The sequence below is a fragment of the Callithrix jacchus genome, chromosome 2, assembly GCF_049354715.1.
Source record: "Callithrix jacchus isolate 240 chromosome 2, calJac240_pri, whole genome shotgun sequence".
Taxonomy (NCBI): Eukaryota; Metazoa; Chordata; class Mammalia; order Primates; family Cebidae; genus Callithrix; species Callithrix jacchus.
The window spans coordinates 71700429-71725016 of record NC_133503.1 but is presented as its reverse complement, the minus strand read 5'-3'; the positions used below and the strand labels follow the sequence as shown (position 1 = coordinate 71725016).

The 24588-nt window shown below is 41.3% G+C and overlaps 1 protein-coding gene and 1 non-coding gene across 2 annotated transcripts in view; both read right to left on the bottom strand.

Moving 5' to 3' along the window:
- RNF130 (ring finger protein 130) overlaps nt 1-24588 on the bottom strand; it is a 170730-nt gene that overhangs the window by 9461 nt on the left and 136681 nt on the right. The gene's annotated exons all lie outside the window — the stretch shown is intronic.
- On the bottom strand, nt 8781-8921 carry LOC118151732 (U4 spliceosomal RNA). The gene has a single exon (XR_004740149.1). It is a non-coding gene; the product is annotated as a U4 spliceosomal RNA (small nuclear RNA).

Sequence of the window (24588 nt, the reverse complement as noted above, 5' to 3'; positions counted from 1 at the left end):
CAGGCTGTGGGGCCGGGTCTATATGCAGGGCCAGGCAGCCATCTGCATCGCCATTTTCCAGCCTCCGTGTTGAGCATGACGTAAAGTGACAAGCGTTTATGTCAGCACGAAAACACTGAAGGTCCCTCCATCCCTGCAGCCTGTAGACATGTCTACTCGGCCACCCCTGAGGTGTATATATAGGGAGGTGGCACCTGGGAGCCGGCACAGCAGTGTCTCTGGGCACAGTGATTTCAGGGGGGATGGTCAGCAATTGTGAAAAACAGAATGATCCACAACTGTGGATCAAGAGATCAGCAATTGTGATCCACCCGCCTCGGCCTCCCAAAGTGCTGGGAATCTAGGCGTAAGCCACCGCGCCCGGCCCCTAGTGCTCTCAAAAGGATTCCACTTAGAGATGTGAACTCTTGGCCAGGCACAGTGGCTCATGCCTATAATCCCAGCACTTTGGGAGGCTGAGGTGGGCAGATCACGAGGTCAAGAGATCGAGACCAGCCTGCCCAATATGGTGAAACCCCATCTCTACTGAAAATACAAAAATTAGCTGGATGTGGTGACTTGTACCTGTAGTCCCAGCTGTTTGGGAGGCTGAGGCAGGAGAATCGCTTGAACCTGAGAGGCGGAGGTTGCAGTGAGCCAAGATCGCACCACTGCACTCCAGCCTGGCAATATAGCGAGACTCTGTCTCAAAGAAAAAAAAAGAAAGAGAGAAATGTAAAGACTCTTTCCTGGACACACCATCTTATGGAGGACTGCCCCCAGACGTCTCATCTGAGCACCTGTTCTGGTTTGGTCCTGGGGAGAGGCATGGAGTCCCCTCATCAGCTGGGCAGACTTGGGGGCTCTGATTATATATATATATATAATTATTATTTATTTTTTTAGATGGAGTTTTGCTCTTGCTGCCCAGGCTTGAGGGCAGTGGCGTGATCACAGCTTACTGCAACCTCTGCCTCCCAGGCTCAAGTGATTCTCCTGCCCAGCCTCCCCAGTAGCTGGGATTACAAGCACCTGCCACCATGCCTGGCTAGATTTTGTAATTTTAGTAGAGATGGGGTTTTACCATATTGGCCAGGCTGGTCTCAAACTCCTGACCTCAGGTGATCCGCCTGCCTCAGCCTCCCAAAGTGCTGGGATTACAGGCATGAGTCACTACACCCGGCCTCGGATAATATATTTTAAAGTTTATAATTATATGAAAGTTAAAGCTTCATATGGTTTAGTTCATTCCACATGTGTTCTTAAGACCAGTAGTCTCCACTTCTCAAAGATAGGCACTTTTAGCTGATTCTTAGCATTTACTTCCATGTCTCTAGTAATATGCCTATATTGGTCCTTCTGAATTTTTTCAGTCTTAGACTTTATGAATTCCCACTGTGGAACATGAGGATTTTCTCCTAACGCCCGCCCCCACATTGCACATACTTTCCATTGCCTCGATATAATTATATTTGATTTTAAAATTCCATATTTAGGTTATTTGACTATTTGTGCTACTCAAAGCTAAGCCATGCTTACATTGCCTTTCTACTAAACTGTTTGTAAGTTTTACTGGTGTATAACTGACATACAATGAAATGCACATGTTTAAAGTACATAATTTGGTGAGTGCTGACATCTGTACACACCAGTGACACCATCACCAGAATGAAGATAAGGAACATATCACCCCAAAGTTTCCTGGTGCCTCACGATAATCCCTTCCCCTTCTTTCTACCCTACTCCTATTGCCAGGGAAACATAGGTTAGTTTGAATCTTTCTAGAATTTTATATAAATGGAATTACATATTATATATTGGCTCTCACAAAGTTGCTATGAACATCTGTGCACATAGGTTGTGTGAACATATGCTTTCATATCTCCTAGATCTGTAAATACTCAGGAGTGAAATGACTGAGAAAAAAGGAACTTTTACAGAAACTGCCAAGCTGTTCTAGGATAGTCCTATTGGCAGCGTACAGAAGTCCCAGCTCCTTTTTATACTCACCAACACTTGACATGGTCAGTCTTGGAAAAGTTTAGGCATTCCAGCAGGAGTGTAGCAGTTTCTCATTGTGGTTTTAATTTGCATTTCCCTGATGACTAATGATGCTGAGCATCTTTTCATGGGATTATTAGCCAACTGTATATCTTCTTTTGTGAATTGTTTTCTTCAACTCTTTAGCCCATTAAAAAAACTGGGCTTTTAAAAAAAATTTCTGTTTTTAAATTTTTTTGAGACAGTCTTGCTCTGTTACTCAGGCTGGAGTGCAACGGTGTGATCTCAGCTAACTGGAACCTCCATCTCCTGTGTTCAAGAGATTCTTGTGCCTCAGCCTCCAGAGTAGCTGAGATTACAGGTGTGGGCCACAATGCCTGGCTAATTTTTGTATTTTTAATAGAGACAGAGTTTCACCATGTTGGCCAGGCTGGTCTCGAACTCCTGAGCTCAAGTGATCTGACTCAGCCTCTCAAAGTGCTGAGATGATAGGCACAAACCACCATGCCTGGCTTGGGCTGTCTTCATATTATCAAGTATATGAGTTTTTAAAAACTTCTAGGCTGGGCATGGTGGCTCATGCTTGTAATCTCAGCACACTGTGAGGCTGAGGCAGATCACTTGAGCTCAAGAGTTCAAGACCAGCCGAGGTAACATGGCAAAACCCTGTCTCTAATAAAAACACAAAAAGGAGCCAGGTGTGGTGGTGAGCATCTGCAGTCCCAGCTACTTGGGAGACAGAGATGGAGGATTACTTGAATCCAGGAAGCAGAGGCTGCAGTGAGCTAAGATTGCATCTACGCCCTCCAGCTTGGGCTACAGAGCGAAACCCTGTCTTAAAAAAAAAAATTAAATACAAAAAATTCTAGATACAAGTCTTGTCAGACATACATTTTACAAATATTTCCTCCCAGTCTGTGGCTTGCTTTACCATTTTTATAACAATATCTTTTGAATATTAAAAGTTTCAAATTTTGGTAAGGTCAAATCAATTGATTTTTTTCTTACTATAGTTTGTGCTTTTTGTGTCACATTTAAGAATTCTAAGGTTACTAAGATTTTCTCCCAATGTGTTTATCTAGAAGCTTTATAGTCTTAGTTTTTAATACTTAGATAGTCCACTTCAAGTAAATCTTTGAAAATGGTAGAAAATAAGGGTTGGAGTTCATTTATTTTTTTTTTTTGCATATGGATAACCAATTGTTCTATTGTCGATTGTTTAAAAGATTATCCTTTCCCCCACTGAATTGTGTTGGCACCTTTATGGAAAATTTATTGATTGTAAATGTGTGGGTCTGTTTCTGGGCACTATTCTGTTCCAGCAATCCATTTGTCTGTCTTTATACCGTTAAATTAAATTTAAACTAAACTGTTTCCTTACATTTTTTTTTTTTGAGACGGAGTCTCACTCTTGTTATCCCGGCTGGAATGCAATGGCGCCATCTCGGCTCACCGTAACCTCCGCCTCCTGGGTTCAGGCAATTCTTCCGCCTTAGCCTCCTGAGTAGCTGGGATTACAGGCATGCGCCACCTTGCCCAGCTAATTTTTTGTATTTTCAGTAGAGACGGGGTTTCACCCTATTGACCAGGATGCTCTCGATCTCTTGACCTCGTGATCCACCCGCCTCGGCCTCCCAAAGTGCTGGGATTACAGGCTTGAGCCACCGCGCCCGGGTCTTTCCTTACAGATTTTAAGTTCGGCCTAACGGTTTCTCCATACACAGTGAACTATCACCTAACTGGATGTGTGAGAGTGTAACCTACTCTTGTACCAAGAAGCGGAGTCTCAGCCAATCCCAGAAGCTGAGTTTCAGCCAATCACAAGTGGCCAACAGCGCAAACCATGTTCAGCGAGGCAAAGGCCGAGCTTCACCCATTCAGCTGTTTCCGTACCACATCACCTCCCTTTCCTATACCTCACTTCCCTTTTTCTGTCCATAAATCCAACCATGGGGCAGCCCTGGAGTTGCTCTGAACCTATTTTGGTCCTGCGGGCTGCCTGATTTTTCAATCATTCTTGCTCAATTAAACTCTTTTAAATTTAGTTTCTCTAATTTTTTTTTGAGACAGAGTCTTGCCCTGTTGCCCAGGCTGGAGTGCAGTGGCACGATCTTGGCTCACTGCAACCTCTACCTCCGGGTTCAAGCGATTCTCTCGCCTCAGCCTCCAGAGTAGCTGGGATTACAGGCATCTGCCACCATGCCTGGCTAATTTTTGTATTTTTAGTAGAGACAGGGTTTCATCATGTTGGCCAGGATGGTCTCAAACTCCTGATCTTGTGATCTGCCTGCCTTGGCCTCCCAAAGTGCTGGGATTACAGGCATGTGCCACCGTGCCCGGCTAAATTTTTCTTTTAAGAACACTAACACCATATAGTCTTGATTTCTGTAGCCTTGAAATGAGGATTAGAAATTCTTCAACTTGATGGGGATGGAGGGTTGCCCCTAAAAATCTCAACAGATTACCCAACAGATGAGTATTAAATGAAAGCATTTCATGCTAGCACACGAGCACCAGGACAACTTTTGTTTTCTTAACTTTTCTATATTGAGTCTTCTGCAGTTAAAACATTGGCATGAAATCGGGATTGATGGTCAGTATCTGTAATCCCAGCTACTACAGAGACTGAGGTGGGAGGATCACTTCAGCCCAAGAGTTCAAGCCCAGCATGGGCAACACAGTGAGACCTTGTCCTGAAACCTAAACAAGTTTTTTCTTAATAAATAAAAATGAAATACAGGCCAGGTACATTGGCTCATGCCTGTGTAATCTCAGCACGTTGGGAGGCCGAGGTGGGAGGATCACCTGAGGTCAGGAGTTTGAGACCAGCCTGGCCAACATGGTGAAACCCCATCTCTACTAAAAATACAAAAATTTGTATGTTTAACCTAGATACAGATAGGTGCACAAATCATAAGTATCCCATTCAATGAATTTCTACAAAGAGAATACACCCACGAAATAATCACTGCACCAAGGATGGTGATGGGTACCTGCAATCATAGCTACTTGGGAGGCCAAGGCAGGAGAACTGCTTGAACCCAGGAGGTGGAAGTTGCAGTGAGCGAGATCATGCCACTGTGCTCCAGCCTGGGTGACAAGAGTGAGATTCCATCTCAAAAAAAAAAAAACAATATAAATAAATAAAAATGTTAAAATGGGATAATTCAAAGATGCTTACTATCTATACATAGTGGCAAGATCCCACATAAAATCTGAGCTGTTTCGTTTCTGACAAAGGATCCTCAGTCCCCAGAAGTATAGGCACAATCTAACCGTGCTAAGGAAGGAAGATGAAAAACAAAGAGCTGATGACAGGGGTTTCCTGCTCTTCAGGATGAACTAAACCCATCTGTGATATTGTAAAATGTATATCTGGTTTTTATCCAGGCTTCCTGGCCTGAACTCCTAAAGTCTTTAGAATCTCCACAGTGGTGTCCTTCATGTGCTAAAGAGGTGGGTGAAGGCAGGCAGCCCCGAGGTAGCACCAGTTGGGGGCTGGTCACCAGAAAGACCAAGGCAGGACTAGAGGACTGTGACTTTCAGCCTCACCCCTGCATCCTTAAGGTAGTGGAGAGGAGCTGACGGTTAAGTTGATCACCCATGGCCAGCAGTTTGATCAGTCATGCCCATGTAATGAATCCTCCATAAAAAACCAAAGGACTGGGTTTGGGGTACTTTGGGGATAGCTGAACATGTGGAGGTGCCAGTAGAGGAGGGCACTGAACTCCAAGCTGCTTCTCACATGCCTTGCCCTATGCATCTGTCAACCAAAAAGTGAAATAACAGGCATTGTAACTAGAAACCCATGGTTGGATTTCGTTTTATTTATTTATTTTTATTAAAAAAATTTTTTTTGAGATGTTCTCATTCTGTTTCCCAAACTGGAGTGGAGTGCAGTGGTGCAATCCTAGCTCACTGTAGCTTCAACCTCCTGGGCTCAAGCAACTCTCCTGCCTCAGCCTTTCCAGTAACTGGGACTACAGGCATGTGCCACCAAGCTGGGCTAATTTTTAAATTTTTCTTTTGTAGAGCCAGGGTCTTGTTATGTTGACCAAAATTCCTGGCCTTACATGATCCTCCCACCTTGGCCTCCTAAAGTGCTGGGATTACAGCTGTGAGTCACTCCACCTGGCTGGATTTATTCTGAGGCAAGTTTGAAGATGTAGGTCCAGAAACACAGACTCCATATAGATGGAGAATGTGCCTCAAAGGAGGCTGCATGAGGCACAGTAGATAATTTTCCAACAGGGGGATGCTAGTGGCATGGAAAGGAGGAGTAGTGGAGGAGAGGCAGGAAAGCAGTTTTCCATTCTCATGATTCTGATTAGTGCTCAGTGATGCTAACCATATGAAAAGGTAAACGTGCACTTGTGTGGGGTGGGAGAAAGGTTAGGCAACTTAGGGTCTGGTAGGGGTTGAACAATTCCATCCTGTCTTTGTTCTACCTCTGCTAAATAGGTTTATGACTAGTGCCTGACAATGAACTACTTGAACTCCAGTCATACAGGCAAGAGGTCAGCTTTATTTGTAGGCTTCAGATTTATTATTCATGTGCCAGACTATAGCCATCATGGGCCACTTTTGTACACATGTACATGCAGTTTCCTCAGATGATGCCTAGGAGTGGGATTGCTGGGTCTTAGGGTGTACATATGTTCAGCTTCAGCAGACACCAACCAGGTTCCATAGTGGCTGTGCCAACTCTGAACTCCCACCAGTAAACGAGAACTCCAGTTGCTCTCTTTCTAGGCCAATAATTGATATTTTGTTTCTTTCATCTCAGCATTCTGGCAGGTGATAACAGCATTTCATTATGTTTTAATTTATATTCCTCCAATGACCAAAATGGATGAACACTTTTTATACATTTGCAGGCTATTTGTATATCTGTTTCACTCTGAAATGCCTTTCTTCATTTTCCCATCAGTTTGTCAGTCTTTTTTTTCTTTTTTCTGACTAAGAGTCCTTTGTGAGTTAAAGCATTGCAGGTGCCTTCTTCCAAAACTGTATTTTGATGAGCAAAGTTTCTTAAATTTCGTGTGGAACAAATATCTATCTTTTATTTTATGGTTAGGGTTTTCTGAGTCTAGTTTAAGAAGTCTTTGCCTATCTAAAGGTTTTGATGACATTTTATTTTATTTCTTAGAGGCTTCGTGGTTTTACCTTTTGCATTGAGGTCTATAATCAATTTCAAGAATTTTTCAGTATAATGTGAAGTAGGAATTAAGATTCATTTCTTTCTTTATAAATATGCAGTGGAGCCAGCACTATCTTAAAAAGACCATCCTTACCCTATTGCTGTGCAGTGCCACCTCTGTCATGAGTCAAGTGACTGTATGTGCACAGCTGTTTCAGAACTCTATTCTGTTCTGCTATCTGTCCATCCTTGCATCAATACCTTACTGCCTTAACTACTGGGGCTTTATCAAAAGTCTTGATTTCCAGTTTCTAAGTCCTCTTGCTTTATTAATCTTCAGAATGTTCTTGTCATTCTTGACTCTACATTTCCACATAAATTCCAGGATCAGGCTGGGCATGGTGGCTCCCACCTGTAATCTCAGCATTTTGAGAGGCCAAGGTGGGAGGATTGCTTGAGCCTAGGAGTTTGAGACCAGCCTGGGCAACATGGTGAAATCCCATCTCTACAAAAAGTAGCCAGGCATGGTGGTGCATGCCTATAGTCTCAGCTATTCAGGAGGCTGAGGTGAGAGGATCACCTGAGCCCAGGAGGTCACGGCTATAGTGAGCCATAATTGTGCCACTGCACTCCGGCCTGGGTGACGGAGTAAAACCCCGTCTCAAAAAAAATTCTAGGATCAATTGGTCAAGTTTCAATACACACACACTCATACCCACCAACTGGGATCTAACTGAAATCATAATCTATAAATCACTTTGGGGAGAATTAAAATCTTCATAGTATTGTGTCCTTCATTCCAACAACCTGTTATATTTATTTATTTAAGCCATCTTTAATTTATCTCAATAATGCATAATAGTTCTCTGTATAAAAGCCTTGCATATTTTCTCTTAGGTATATTCCTCAGCATTTTTTGATGCTTTTGTAAATGATACCTTTTTGATGATTTCATTTTACTTATTTATTTATTTAGAGATGAAGTTTCGCTCTTGTCACCCAGGCTGGAGTGCAATGGTGCGATCTCAGCTCACTGCAACCTCCGCCTCCCATGTTCAAGCAATTCTCCTGCCTCAGCCTCCTGAGTAGCTGGGATTACAGGCACCTGCCACCACGCCGGGCTAATTTTTGTATTTTTAGTACAGACAGGGTTTCCCCATGTTGGTCAGGCTGGTCTCGAACTCCTGACCTCTGGTGATCCACCCACCTCAGCCTCCCAAAGTGCTGGGATCACAAGCATGAGGCACTGCGCCTGGCCAGAAATTTCATTTTAAATTGCTTATTGTTAGTCTATATATAATTGATCCTGTTAAATTTACTTATTAAGAGCTGATTTGCAGAATAAATTGAATTTTCTACATCTAATCGTTTTCTCTGTGAAGAGTGACAGTTTCATTCTTCCTTTCTAATCTTACACCTTTTATTTCTTTTCCTTGCCATATTGTAATGGCTAACACTGTCAATATAATGTTGAAAGAGACAGCAACAGCAGATAACCTTATTTACAAACTTAGGGGAAAAGAGTTTAATATTTCACTGATAAGTATAATGTTTGCTGTAGTTTTGAAAAATCCATTATTAGATTAAGTATTCTGTTTCCTAGTTTGCTAAAAGTTCTTTGCTTTTTTCCCATTTATTTATTTATTATTTTTAAATTCAGTCTCTGTAGAGACTGTCAAAAATTGCCAATGCCGACTATATTTCAAGTCGTCATGGCGGGGTATTGGGAAAAGTTTTCAACTAGCAATAATCATGCCTTGGATAAACCTCATTGGCTACGATACTGCCACTGCACAAAGCTTAAAAGTTCTTTTCTTTTAAAATCAAGAATGGAGGCTGGGCGTGGTGTCTCACACCTGTAACCCCGCACTTTGGGAGGCTTAGGTAGGTGGATCACTTGAGTCCAAGAGTTTAAGACCAGCCTGGACAACATGACGAAACCATCTCTACTAAAATTACAAAAAAGTAAAGTGGGCGTGGTGGTGCATGACTGTAGTTCTAGCTACTGGGGAGGTTGAGGCATGAGAATCGCTTGAACCCAGGAAGCAGAGGTTGCAGAGAGCAGAGACTGTGCCACTGCATTCCAGCCTGGGCAAAAGAGCAAACCACTGTCTCAAAAAAAAAAAAAAAAAAAAAAAAATCAAGAGTAGGTGTTGAAGTTTAGCAAATGCTTTTTTGTTTGTTTGTTTGTTTTGTATGTATTAAGATAAAAACATGGCAACCCCGTGACTGACTCCCATTTTGATGATGTCCATGCAAAACTGGACTCCTGTGACAATGTTTCCCATCTGAAGTACTGTACATCTGAACTGGGGCTGTAACACTGATGCCAGTACAGTGTGGGGTGCCAGAAATTGTCAAAATTGATTGCACAAAATCAATTTTGTTTACCTATGATATCAAAGGGGAGTCTAGGGAGAATGGCAGTATTCGTTTTTAATCAGCTGTGAAAAGAAACTGCAGTTCTGCACATTTTCTGGGTTCTATTATGTGTGTAGCTTTTTGGGATTTTTTTTTTCTTTTTGGTTGGCAGTAACAGATTTTTTTTAATGAATCACTTTTTAAACTACAGTACAGACCAGGTGCAGTGGCTCATGCCTGTAATCCTTTGGGAGGCTGAGGTGGGTGGATCACTTGAGGTCAGGAGTTTGGGGCCAGCCTGGCCAAAATGGTGAAACTCCATCTCTACTAAAATACAAAAATATTATCCAGGTGTGGTGGTGCGTGCCTGTAATCCTAATCCCAGCTATTTGGGAAGCTGAGGCAGGAGAATCACTTGAACCTAGGAGGCGCAGGTTGCAGTAAGCTGAGATCGTGCCACTGCACTCCAGCCTGGTGACAGAGCCAGACTCCGTCTTAAAACAAACAAACCAACAACAACAAAAAAACAATAAAACTACAGTACAAAGACTTCATAAATGTGATTCAGGCCCCCCAGCACCGCTGTGACTGCAGAGTACCTTCAAAACTCAGCTGTCCCAGCCAGTACCAACCTGTGAACTTCCCACCATATCGCAGGATCTGCTATTCCCCAAACCACTTCCCAGTTTCCTTTCAGTCATCTTTCTGAAGGAGCCAAGACAATAGGGCCTGTTGTGTAGTGAATTTATTATTTTTAGCCTTTAAAATGTAATTTTTATCTCTTGCAATAAATTTATTTCCTTTTTTGGCTTCATTTTATTTAAATTTTCAGGTATTTGGCTCCCCTTTTATATTATTTTTAAAATTTTAAGTTACCTGTTATAAGATGTTCCTTCAGAAGCAAAGAACAAAATTTTACTGTTGTGTATTCTAATTGTAATTTTAAGTTCTATGTGTTTAATCATTGTCTCCTCATTTTAAGACTTTTAATACAAATGTCTTTTTTTTGAGATGGAGTCTGGCTCTGTTGCCCAGGCTGGAGTGCAGTGGGGTGATCTCGGCTCACTGCAACCTCCATCTCCTGAGTTCAAGTAATTCTCCTGCCTCAGGCTCCCGAGTAGCTGGGACTACAGACATGCACCACCATGCCCAGCTACTTTTTTGTATTTTTAGTATAGATGGGGTTTTACCATGTTGGTCAGGCTGGTCTCAAATTCTTGAGCTCAAATGGTCCACCTGCCTCAGCCTCTCAGTGCTGGAATTACAAGTGTGAGCCACTGCACCTAGCCTTAGCTAATATTTTCTTAAAACATTTACATCTGGTTGGGAGGCTGAAATGAATGATCACCTGAGGCCAGCAGCCCGAGACCAGCCTGCTCAACATGGTGTAACCCTGTCTCTACTAAAAATACAAAAATTAGCCAGGTGTGGTTGTGTGCCTGTAATCCCAGCTACCTGGGAATCTGAGGAAGAAGAATCACTTGAACCTGGGAGGCAGAGGTTGCAATAAGCTGAGATCATGCCACTGCATTCCAGCCTGGGTGACAGAGCGAGACTCAGTTTCAAAAAAACAAACTTTACATCTGTATTCATAAAAGAAATTAACCTGCAATTTTCCTTTCTTGTAATGCTCTTGTAATGATTTGGCATCAATGATATCCTGGTCTCACAGAAAAAGTTGGGAATTTTTCCTCTTTTTCTAGTCTCAGGACATATCTGTGGAAGACTGGTGTTACTTTTTCCCTTAAATGTTATAAAGAATTCAACAATGAAATCATCTAGGCCTAGGGTTTTTCTTTGACGACATATTTTAAACTATGGATTCAATTTATTACCTAGATGTAGGAGAATTTAGGTTTCCTATTTCTTCCTGTATCAATTTTGGTACTTTGCAATTTTCAAAATTGTCAATTTATTTTCAGAATTTACTAACAAGGTTCTCATAATCCCCTTTTATTTGTGTGTGTGTGTTAAAAAGCACAGAAAAATTGCCATCTCAACCACTTTTATTTATTTTGGTTTTTGTCCATTGAGGCATTTTATTTTACTTTTAAATTTAATTTTTTAAAAATGGTTTTGAGACATGATCTCTGCTGTTGCCCAGGCTGGAGTGCAGTGGCACAGTCATGGCTCATTGCAGTCTCCACTTCCTGGACTCAGGTGAGTCTCCTGCCTCAGCCTCCTGAGTAGCTGAGACCGCAGGCATGCTTAACCATGCTGGGCTATTTTTTTCTATTTTTTGTGTAGACGGGGTTTTGCCATGTTGCCCAGGCTGGTGTTGAACTCTTAGGCTCAAGAGATTCACCTATGAGGCATTTTAATTTTAAGTATGTATTACATCACTAGACAAATAATCCCAGGATTTTCCCTCCTGTGTTTTTGTCTTGCTTCTTCATGGTCCAAATTGCCAGCTGAGGCTATTAGTAAGATGAATCCAAACTGTCAGAATGGGAGCAGATTATTCTGCCATTTTTCTTACTTTTTTTTTTTTTGAGACAGAGTTTCCCTCTTGTTACCCAGACTGGAGTGCAATGGCATGATCTCGGCTCACCGCAACCTCCGCCTTCTGGGTTCAAGCAATTCTCCTGCCTCACCCTCCCGAGTAGCTGGGATTATAGGCACGCGCCACCATGCCCAACTAATTTTTGTATTTTTAGTAGAGACGGGGTTTCACCTCGTTGACCAGGATGGTCTCGATCTCTTGACCTCGTTATCCACCCACGTCGGCCTCCCAAAGTGCTGGGATTATAGGCGTGAGCCACCGCGCCCGGCCTCTTCTGCCATTTTTCTAGATCTTCGGGCTGTACATCAAATTTGGGGCTGATTACTGCACTTATTTAACCTGCCTGTGACGTTCACAACAATGTTCCCAGCTCTGTGATCATCAGATTTCAAATTTGCCAATGGCATCATCCTTCATCATCATAGTTAGAAACCGAATGATGACTGAAGCATGGCCTAATAAGAACCTGGTGTTTGCCTCTCTTTTTGGCACTGAGAGCATCAGCCTGGACATTCATGCACAGCAATATGGTGGCACGGAAAGCTGGTGGAAAGATCTCAATCATTTTAAAGTATACAGTTCAGTAGTGGTAAATATATTCACATTATTGTGAAACAGATATTCAGAATTTCATCTTGCAAATCTGAAACTCTGACCCATTAAATAACCCCCTAGTAATCACTCTTCTATGCTCTATTTCTATGTACCTTATCATTATTTTTAATGTCCATAGGTTTTGCAGTGATGTCTTTTTCATTCCTGATAATGGTCATTTGGATATTTTTCTTGATCAGCAGAAACCTGTAAGTTTCATTAGTCATTTTAAAGGAACAACTTTGTGCTTGGTTGATTTTTAACTTTTTCTTTTTTTTTTGAGACAGGGTCTGACTCTGTTGCCCAGGCTGAGTGCAGTGGTAAGATTATAATAGCTCACTGCAAATGTACGGGTTCATGTAATTCCATGATCACAGGCCTGAGCCACCATGCTCGGTTTGATTGATTTTTTTTCTATTGTATATTTGTTTTCCGTTGAATTTATATAAGATCTTCACTTCCTTCCTTTGATTTAGTTTGTTGTTCTTGTTCTTTGAGAGAATTTTTTTTTTTTTTCGGAGTTTCCCTCTTTGTTGCCCAGGCTGGAGTGCAGGCATGATCTTGGCTCACTGCAACCTCTGCCTCCCAGGTTCAAGCAACTCTCCTGTCTCAGCTAATCCTGTAGCTGGGATTACAGGCAGCTGCCACCACACTGGGCTAATTTTTGTATTTTTAGGAGAGATGGGGCTTAACATGTTGGCCATGCTGGTCTCAAATTCCTGACCTCAGGTGATCTGCCCGCCTCAGCCTCCCAAAGTGCTGGGATTACAGGCATGAGCCACCATGCCGGGCCTAGACTTTCTTTCTTTTTTTTTTTAAGATGGGGTTTCACCATGTTGGTCAGGCTGGTCTTGAACTCCTGACTTCAGGTGATCTGCCCGCCTTGGCCTCCAAAGTCCTTGGATTACAGGTGTGAGCCACTACACCCAGCCAACTGGGCCTAGACTTTCTACATTTAAGGTCACAGATTTCCCTCTAACATGGCTTTAGCTGCATTATGTAAGTTTTGATATGTCATACTTCTGTGAGCATTCAATATAACATTTTAAAATAATTTCCATTGCAATTTCTTCTTTCATCATGAGTTTTTCTTTTGGAAGCATACTGTTTAATTCCAAACATTTGGGAATCATTCTAATTATCTTTTTGTTATTGATTTATAACTCAATTCCACTGGTCAGAAAACATACTCTATCGAAATTTTAATCCTTAAATATTTGTTGAAATTTGCTAAATTTTTTCAAATTTATCATCCAGTCTATCTTAGTAAATAATCTATGTGTACTTGAAAAAAATATATACCCTGTAGTTGATGAAGGCTATATAAATATATATGTTCATTACATCTTGTCTGTTAATTGTGATGTTCAAATCTTCTAGATCCCTGGAGAGCATCTGTCTGATGTTCTATCATTTTACTTTCATTTTATTTTCTATCATCTTACTTTCAATATTTCTGTCACTTTTCATTAAAGATATGTCAACACATATATGTGTGTGTAAATTTTAAGTCTATCTTTGAGTATTTAATCATCTATTTCTACTCATTACTAATATGTTGGGACTTGAATCTATAATTGCATTACTTTCTGTTTGTCCCACTGGTCCAATATTCCTCTAAGTTTTTTCTTCTTCTTTTGGTTAACTTTTGCTATTACAATTTTCTATTAGTGTATTATATATTATTTTACAATGCTTTTAGTGGCTATGATAGCCTAGAGATGATTTTACTACTTTATCAGTTGTTACCCTGGAATATGACATGTATCCTTGATTTATTAAAATCCAATATAAGTAAGTGCTTTTACTCATTCCTGGACAATGCAAGTATCTTAGAGTAAAACACTTCATTTATCCCCTCCCATCTTTTGTGAAATTGATGTCAAGTGATCCTACAAGAGATGAGTATTCGTGTCTCACACATCGAGCATCACTTAGGTTATCCACCTGTGTCTCCTCTCTGCTCTTTATTCTTCCTGCATCTCTATGTTTCTATCTGGAATCCTCTTCCTTCTGCCTGAAGAACTAGCTCTTAGTATTTGTATTTGCTGGAAAATGTCTTATTTTATCTTTCTTTTCTATTATTTTATTTTGAGACAGGGTCTCGCTCTGTCACCCAGGCTGGCGTGCAGAGGCACGATCATAGCTCACTGCACCATTGACCTCCTGGGCTCAAGCAATCTGAGGCTCAGCCTCCAAGTAGCTGGGACTACAGGTGTGTACAACCACACCTGGACAATTAAAAAAATTTTTTGTAGCAACAGGGTCTTGCTATGTTGCCCAGGCTGGTCTTGAACTCCTGAGCTCAAGTGATCCTCCTGCCTCAGACTCCCAAAGTTCTGGGACCCATACTGGGTTAATATTTTATATTTTTATTTTTTTGTAGAGACGGGGTCTCACTATGTTGCCCAGGCTTGTCTTGAACTCCTGAACTCAAGGGATCCTCCTGTCTTAGCCTCCCAAAGTGCTGGAATTACAGGTGTGAACCACTACACCCAGTCAACTTTATTTTCAATGGCTTTCCCTGCTAGATGTTTAGGTTGGCAGATATTTTTCCTCCCAACACTTGACTATTTTCTGGTTTCCATTGTTTCTGTCAAAAGGCCGACTGTCAGCCTTTCATTGTTACTTTTAGAGTAAAGCATCTCTTTATTGAAAAAGGAAAAACAAAGCTGGCAGACTCAAACTTCCCAATTCTAAGGCTACTATAAAATTATAGTAAACAAGACAGCATGCTACTGCCATCAAGACAGATATACAGATTAATGGAATAAAAATGAGAGTCCAGAAGTAAACTCACACAACTATGGCCAATTTATTTTTAGAAAGGGTTCCAAGATCACTCAATGGGGGAAGAACAGTCTCTTCAAGAAATTGTATTGAGAAAGCTGGAAATCCACGTGCAAAAAAATGGAGTTGAATCACTACTTCACACCATATAAAAATATTAACTCAAAATGAATCAAATACCTAAATGTGAGTTCTAAAGTTACAAAACTGTTGGAAGTTTTTGCAACCTCCAATTAGTTAATGGTTTCTTAGCTTTGACACCTAAAGCACAAGCAGCCAAAGAAAAAAATAGAGACTGGATATCATCAAAATGAAAGACTTGTGCTTTGAAAGATGCTATCAAGAAAACGAATAGACAACTTATAGAAAAGAGAAAATATTTGTAAATCACATATCTGATAAGGGTCTAGTATCTGGAATGCAAAAAGAAACACAACTCAACAATAAAAAGACAACCTGATTAAAAAATAGGCAAAGGACTTGAACAGGTATTTCTCCAAAGAAGATATATAAGTGGCTAACTTCATGCATGTGAAAAGATGCCCAATGTCACCAGTCATTTGGAAAATGGAAATTAAAACCACGATGAGATGCCACCATTCACACTCATTAGAAATGACTATAATTTTTAAAAAGGAGAGAAGATAACAAGTGTTGGCAACGAGGTGGAGAAATCGGAACCCTTATACATTGTTGGCAGGAATGTAAAATGGTTCAGCCATTGTGGAAAAGTGGCAGTTCCTCAAAACATTAAAATAGAACTATATGACCCAGCAATTCCACTACTAGGCACATAACCCTAAGGATTGAAAACAAGGGTGCAGATATTCTTGCATACCAATGTTCACAGCAGCATTGTTCATAATGGTTAAAAGATGGAAACAGCCCAAATATCCATCAGTGGATGAACAAATTGTGGTATAGACATACAATGCACTATTATTCAGCCATTAAAAAAATGATATGCTTTCAGTGAATCTTTGCGTGTCTGAGAGACAGGGTCTCATTCTGTCACCTATGCTGGAGTGCAGTGACATGATCATGGCTGACCGCAACCCCCGACCCCCAGGCTCAAGTGATCCTCCCACCTCAGCCTCCCAAGTAGCTAGGACTACAGGTATGTGGCACCACGCCTGGATAATTTTTATATTTTTTGTAGAGACAGGGTTTCGCCACCTTGCCCAGGCAGGTCTTGAACTCTTGAGCTCAAGCAATCCACCCTCCTTGACCTCTCAAAGTACTGAAATTACAGGCACGAGCCACCGTGCCCAGTACTTTCAATGAATCTTGAAAACAGTATGCTAAGTCAAAGAAGCCAACACAAAAGGTCACATATTTTGCATGATTCAATTTATAAGAAGTATACACACGCATATATATGTATGGATGTGTATCATGGGGACAAAACACAGATTGGTAGTTGCCAGGGACTAGGCAGAATGCAGAATGGGGAGCCAAGTGCTTAATGAGTAGTGCTTAATGAGTTTCGTTTTGGGGTGATGAAAATGTTTTGGAGCTAGAGAGAGCAGTGGTTACACACCACTGTGAATATACTTAATGTCACTGAATTGTTCACCTATTCCTTTATTTTCACCAAACATATTCTCATTTCCTTTCTTTTTTTCCTTTTTTTTTGAGTGGAGTTTCACTCTTTTTGCCCAGCCTGGAGAGCAATGGCACAATCTTGGCTCACTGCAGCCTCTGCCTCCTGGGGTCAAGCAATTCTCTTGCCTCAGCCTCCTGAGTAGCTAGGATTACAGGCACCTGCCACCATGCCCAGCTAATTTTTGTATTTTTAGTACAGATGGGGCTTCACCATGTTGATCAGGCTGGTCTCTTTGGCCAGGCTGGTCTTGAACTCCTGACCTTGTGATCCGCCTGCCTTGGCCTCCCAAAGTTCTGGGATTACAGATTTCAGCCACTGTGCTCAGCCCAAATTGTTCACTTTCAAATGGTTAATTTTATGTTATGTGAATTTCACCTCAATTTTAAAAACTTTAAAAATTGAGATAAAGTATCTTTTTCTCTGCCTTTAAGTTTTTCTGTGCTTCTTAAGAAAATTTACTGTGATGTGCCTTGGTGTGGTTTTGTTTTTCTTTACTCTGGTTGGTGTTCCCAGTATTTTTTTTTATTGCATTTTAGGTTTTGGGGTACATGTGCAGAACATGCAAGATAGTTGCATAGGTACACACGTGGCAGTGTGATTTGCTGCCTTCCTCCCATTCACTCACATCTGGCATTTCTCCCCATGCTATCCCTCCCCAGCTCCCCGCCCCGGCTGTCCCTCCCCTATTCCCCGCAATAGACCCCAGTGTGTACTGCTGCCCTCCCTATGTCCATGTGTTCTCATTGTTCATCACCCGCCTATGAGTGAGAATTTGCGGTACTTCATTTTCTGTTCTTGCGTCAGTTTGCTGAGAATGATGTTCTCCAGATTCATCCATGTCCCTACAAATGACACAAACTCATCGTTTTCGATTGCTGCATAATATTCCATGGTGTATCTGTGCCACATTTTCCCAGTCCAGTCTATCATCGATGGGCATTTGGGTTGGTTCCAGGTCTTTGCTATTGTAAACAGTGCTGCAATGAACATTAGTGTGCATGTGTCCTTATAGTAGAATGATTTATAGTTTTTTGGATATATACCCAGTAATGGAATTGCTGGGTCAAATGGAATTTCTATTTCTAGGTCCTTGAGAAATTGCCACACTGTCTTCCACAATGGTTGAACTAATTTACACTCCCACCAGCAGTGTAAAAGTGTTCCTATTTCTCCATATCCTCTCCAGCATCTGTTGTCTCCAGATTTTTTAACGATCGCCATTCTAACTGGCGTGAGATGGTATCTCAATGTAGTTTTGATTTGCATTTCTCTAATGACCAGTGATGGCGAGCATTTTTTCATATATTTCTTGGTCTCATGTATGTCTTCTTTTGTAAAGTGTCTGTTCATATCCTTTGCCCATTTTTGAATGGGCTTGTTTGTTTTTTTTCTTGTAAATCTGTTTTAGTTCTTTGTAAATTCTGGATATCAGCCCTTTGTCAGATGGGTAAACTGCAAAAATTTTCTCCCATTCTCTTGGTTGCCGATTCACTCTAGTGACTGTTTCTTTTGCCGTGCTGAAGCTGTGGAGTTTGATTAGGTCCCATTTGTCTATTTTGGCTTTTGTTGCCAGTGCTTTTGGGTTTTGGTAATGAAGTCCTTGCCCTGAATGGTTTTGCCTAGATTTTCTCCTAGGGATTTTATGGTGCCAGGTCTTATGTTTAAGTCTTTAATCCATCTGGAGTTAATTTTAGTATAAGATGTCAGGAAGGGGTCCAGTTTCTGCTTTCTGCACTTGGCTAGCCAGTTTTCCCAACACCATTTATTAAACAGGGAATCCTTTCCCCATTGCTTGTTTTTGTCAGGTTTATCAAAGATTGTATGGTTGTAGATATGTTGTGTTGCCTCTGATGCCTCTGTTTTGTTCCATTGGTCTATATCTCTGTTTTGGTACCAGTACCATGCTGTTTTGATTACTGTAACCTTGTAGTATAGTTTGAAGTCCAGTAGTGTGATGCCTCCTGCTGTGTTCTTTTTGCTTAGAATTGACTTGGCTATGCGGGCTCTCTTTTGGTTCCATATGAAGTTCAAAGTGGTTTTTTCCAGTTCTGTGAAGAAAGTCAATGGTAGCTTGATGGGGATAGCACTGAGTCTGTAAATTGCTTTGGGCAGTATGGCCATTTTCACAATATTGATTCTTCCTAACCATGAACATGGAATGTTTCTCCATCTGTTTGTGTCCTCTCTTATTTCGTTGAGCAGTGGTTTGTAGTTTTCCCTCAAGAGGTCCCTTACGTTCCTTGTTAGTTGTATTCCTAGGTATTTTATTCTCTTTGTAGCAATTGTGAATGGCAGTTCATTCTTGATTTGGCTCTCTTTAAGTCTGTTATTGGTGTATAGGAATGCTTGTGATTTTTGCACACTGGTTTTATATCCTGAGACTTTGCTGAAGTTGCTTATCAGTTTCAGGAGTTTTTGGGCTGAGACAATGGGGTCTTCTAGATATACTATCATGTTGTCTGCAAATAGAGACAATTTGGCTTCCTCCTTTCCTATTTGAATACTCTTTATTTCTTTTTTTTTTTTTTTGCCTGATTGCTCTGGCTAGAACTTCCAGTACTATATTAAATAGGAGTAGTGAGAGAGGGCATCCTTGTCTAGTGCCTGATTTCAAAGGTAATGCTTCCAGTTTTTGCCCATTCAGTATGATATTGGCTGTTGGTTTGTCGTAAATAGCTTTTATTACTTTGAGATACGTTCCATCAATACCGAGTTTATTGACGGTTTTTAGCATAAAGCGCTGTTGAATTTTGTCAAAGGCCTTCTCTGCATCAATTGAGATAATCATGTGGTTTTTGTTTTTGGTTCTGTTTATGTGGTGAATTACGTTTATACACTTGTTTATGTTGAACCAGCCTTGCATCCCCGGGATGAATCCTACTTGATCATGGTGGATAAGCTTTTTGATGTGCTGTTGCAATAGGCTTGCCAGTATTTTATTGAAGATTTTTGCGTCTATGTTCATCATGGATATTGGCCTGAAGTTTTCTTGTTGAGTCTCTGCCGGGTTTTGGTATCAGGATGATGTTGGTCTCATAAAATGATTTGGGAAGGATTCCCTCTTTTTGGATTATTTGGAATAGTTTCAGAAGGAATGGTACCAGCTCCTCTTTGTGTGTCTGGTAGAATTCGGCTGTGAACCCATCTGGACCTGGGCTTTTTTTGTGTGGTAGGCTCTTAATTGCTGCCTCAACTTCAGACATTGTTATTGGTCTATTCATAGTTTCGGCTTCCTCCTGGTTTAGGCTAGGGAGGACACAAGTGTCCAGGAATTTATCCATTTCTTCCAGGTTTACTAGTTTATGTGCATAAAGTTGTTTGTAATATTCTCTGATGATGGTTTGAATATTTGTGGAATCTGTGGTGATTTCCCCTTTATCGTTTTTTTATTGCATCTATTTGGTTATTCTCTCTTTTCTTTTTTATCTGTCTGGCTAGTGGTCTATTTTGTTGATCTTTTCAAAAAACCAGCTCTTGGATTTATTGATTTTTTGAAGGGTTTTTCGTGTCTTTATCTCCTTCGGTTCTGCTCTGATCTTAGTTATTTTTGTCTTCTGCTAGGTTTGAGTTTTTTTTTATCTTGCTCCTCTAGCTCTTTCAATTTTGACGATAGGGTGTCAATTTTGGATCTCTCCACTCTTCTCATGTGGGCACTTATTGCTATATATTTTCCTCTAGAGACTGCTTTAAATGTGTCCCAGAGATTCTGGTATGTTGTGTCTTCATTCTCGTTGGTTTCGAAGAACTTCTTTATTTCTCCCTTCATTTCATTGTTTATCCAGTCAACATTCAAGAGCCAGTTGTTCAGTTTCCATGAAGCTGTGCTGTTCTGAGTTAGTTTCTGAATTCTGAGTTCTAACTTGATTGCATTATGGTCTGAGAGACTGTTACGATTTCAGTTGTTTTGCATTTGCTGAGGAATGCTTTACTTCCAATTATGTGGTCAATTTTAGAGTAGGTGTGATGTGGTGCTGAGAAGAATGTATATTCTGTGGATTTGGGGTGGAGAGTTCTGTAAATGTCTATCAGGTTTGCTTGTTCCAGGTCTGAGTTCAAGTCCTGGATATCCTTGTTAAGTTTTTGTCTGGTTGATCTGTCTAATATTGACAGTGGAGTGTTAAAGTCTCCCACTATTATTGTGTGGGTGTCTAAGTCTCTTTGTAAGTCCTTAAGAACTTGCCTTATATATCTGGGTGCTCCTGTATTGGGTCCATATATATTTAGGATTGTTAGTTCTTCTTGTTGTATCGATCCTTTTACCATTATGTAATGTCCTTCTTTGTCTCTTTTGATCTTTGTTGCTTTAAAGTCTATTCTATCAGCGACAAGAAGGGCAACTCCGGCTTTTTTTTTTTGCTCTCCATTTGCTTGGTAAATCTTCTTCCATCCCTTTATTTTGAGCCTTTGTGTATCCTTGCATGTGAGATGGGTTTCCTGGATATAGCACATCGATGGGTTTTGGCTTTTTATCCAATTTGCCAGTCTGTCTTTTGATTGGTGCATTTAGCCCATTTACATTTAGGGTTAATATTGTTATGTGTGAATTTGATACTGCCATTTTGATGCTATCTGGCTGTTTTGCCCGTTAGTTGATGCAGATTCTTCATTTTGTTGATGCTCTTTAGCATTTGGTATGTTTTTGGAATGGGTGGTACTGGTTGTTCCTTTCTATGTGTAGTGTAAAGCAGGCCTGGTGGTGACAAAATCTCTGAGTACTTGCTTGTTCGCAAAGGATTTTATTTTTCCTTCACGTATGAAGCTTAGTTTGGCTGGATATGAAATTCTGGGTTGAAAGTTCTTTTCTTTAAGGATGTTGAATATTGGCCCCCACTCTCTTCTGGCTTGTAGGGTTTCTGCTGAGAGATCTGCTGTGAGTCTGATGGGCTTCCCTTTGTGGGTGACCCGACCTTTCTCTCTGGTTGCCCTTAGCATTTTCTCCTTCATTTCAACCCTGGTGAATGTGACGATTATGTGCCTTGGGGTTACTCTTCTTGCGGAATATCTTTGTGGTGTTCTCTGTATTTCCTGGACTTGAATATTGGCCTGCCTTGCTAGGTTGGGGAAATTTTCCTGGATAATATCCCGAAGAGTATTTTCCAGCTTGGATTCATTCTCTTCGTCACATTCAGGTACACCTATCAAACGTAGATTAGGTCTCTTCACATAGTCCCACATTTCTTGGAGACTTTGTTCATTCCTTTTTGCACTTTTTTTCTCTAATCTTGGCTTCTCGTTTTATTTCATTGAGTTGATCTTTGACTTCTGATATCCTTTCTTCTGCTTGGTCAATTCGGCTGTTGAAACTTGTGCATGCTTCGCGAAGTTCTCGTGTTTTGTTTTTCAGCTCCTTCAATTCACTCATATTCCTCTCTAAGTTGTCCATTCTTGTTATCATTTCCTCAAATCTTTTTTCAAGGTTCTTGGTTTCTTTGCATTGAGTTAGAACATGTTCTTTTAGCTCATGGAAGTTTCTCATTACCCACCTTCTGAAGTCTGATTCTGTCATTTCATCACACTCATTCTCCATCCAGCTTTGTTCCCTTGCTGGTGAGGAGTTGTGATCCCTTGTAGGAGGCGAGGTGTTCTGGTTTTGGGTGTTTTCCTCCTTTTTGCGCTGGTTTCGTCCCATCTTTGTGGATTTATCCACCTGTTGTCTGAGTAGTTGCTGATTTTCCGATTGGGTCTCTGAGTGGACGTCCACGTTGTTGATGATGAAGTATTTCTGTTTCTTAGTTTTCCTTCTAACAGTCTGGCCTCTCTGCTGTAGGACTGCTGAGGTCCACTCCAGGCCCTGCTTGCCTGGGGAACTCCTGTAGCAGCTGCAGAACTGTGAGGGTTGCTACCAGATTCTTCTTCTGCTATCTTTGTCGCTGAATGATGCCCGCCAAATGTCAGTCTGATCAGTCCTTTGTGAAGTGACTCTTTGGATATACGGGGATCAGGGAGCTGCTTGAGGAGACAGTCTGTACTTTATAGGAGCTCAAGTGCTGAGCTGTGAGCTCCGTTGTTCATTCAGGGCTGCTAGGCAGGTACGTTTAAGTCTGCTACAACAGAACTCATAAAGCCCCTCTTTTTTCCCTCAGGTGCTCTGTCCCAGGGAGTTAGGGCTTTATTTATGAGTATCCGTTGCACTGTCCTGCCCAGCGAGGAGGCAGTCTAGTCACTGCCTGCCTGTAGTGGCTATGCCGAGCTGCTGTGGGCTCTGCCCTGCTGCCATGTGTAATTCCCTGTAGTCCTGTTTATATGGGTGTGGTTAGAACTGCTGTGGCAATGGTGGCCTGCCTCTGTAATGGCAGACTCTCTCTGCTATGGCTGGTTGCCTCAGCAACGGCAGGCTGCATGAGCAATGGCAGAGTACCTCTGTAGGGGTCGAGTGCCTCAGTAATGGCGGATGCCCCTCCCCCACCAAGCTGCACTGTCTGGGTTCAGCTGTGCTTGCCATGAAACTCTCAACCCTGAGCGTTTCCAATTGCTGTTTTGTTTGTTTTTGTGGGGGTAGGACCCGCCAAGTCTGATCACCTGGCTCCCTGCCTCAGAGCCCCCCCTTTTTTTTTTAAGTTGAATGGTTGACTCTCTCCCAGGCGTTCCAGTCACCTGCTGAAAGGGTGCCGGGATCTGTGTGATTTCCCGTGCAGTGACCCACTGCGCCGGCTGAAACAACGTTGCTGCCCAGGAATCTCCTGGCCTGGCTTTCTGTTTTAAGTCCCATTTAATCAGATGAATGTGCTAATCTGCCTTCCAAAATCTCCAATTGCCGGTTTAACAGGGCAACCAAACCAGTGTATTTTGTACGGAGTGCTGCTGCACTGCAGCCCTGGCCCAAAAAGATGTGCCGGTCAAACAGCCACGCTGGCCTAAACTGCTGCGCTGGCGGCCCGTGGGGCTCCTACACCTGGGAATCTCCTGGTCTGTGGGCAATAAAGATCTGTCTGGAAATGCGGCGTCCACTCACCCTCTGCGCTTTCACTGGGAGCTGCAATCCTGAGTTGGTCCTATAGAACCATCTTCCTCGCTCCTTCCCCAGTACTTCTTTAATTTGTAGTTTGATGTCTTTTGTCAGGTTTGAAAAATTCTGTCATTATCTCTTCAAATATTGCTTCTGCCTTGCCTCATTCCCTGTCTTCTCTCCTTTTATGACTTGAATTACATGTATGTTAACTTTTTCATCTCTAAAGATTCATTCCTTTTTCTATATTTTTCTTCTCACTTAATTTTTTTGCTTTGGGTCAGATATTCTCTCCTGACCTGCATTTCAGTTCATGAATCCTTTCTTAGCTGTGTTTATGTTGATGTTACACCGTCTATTGAGTTCTTCCTTTCAATTAATATATTTTTCAGTCCTCTAATTTCCTTTTGATTCTTTATTTCCAGTTATTTGTCATTGATTGGTTTCCTCAACATACTTATTTTAAAAGTCTATGTTCTTGTACTTCTAATAGTTAGATTTCTTGTGGATCTATTTTTATTCTTTGTTTTTTCTCCTTTTTGGTCATTTGGTCTTATCTCCTAGTATGCCTTTTTTGTTTGGTTGGTCTTAATGGATTGCTGGACAGTGTATACCAAAAACAGAGATAATCTAATGTTGCTGATGTTGATCTTTTTCCAGAGGACTTC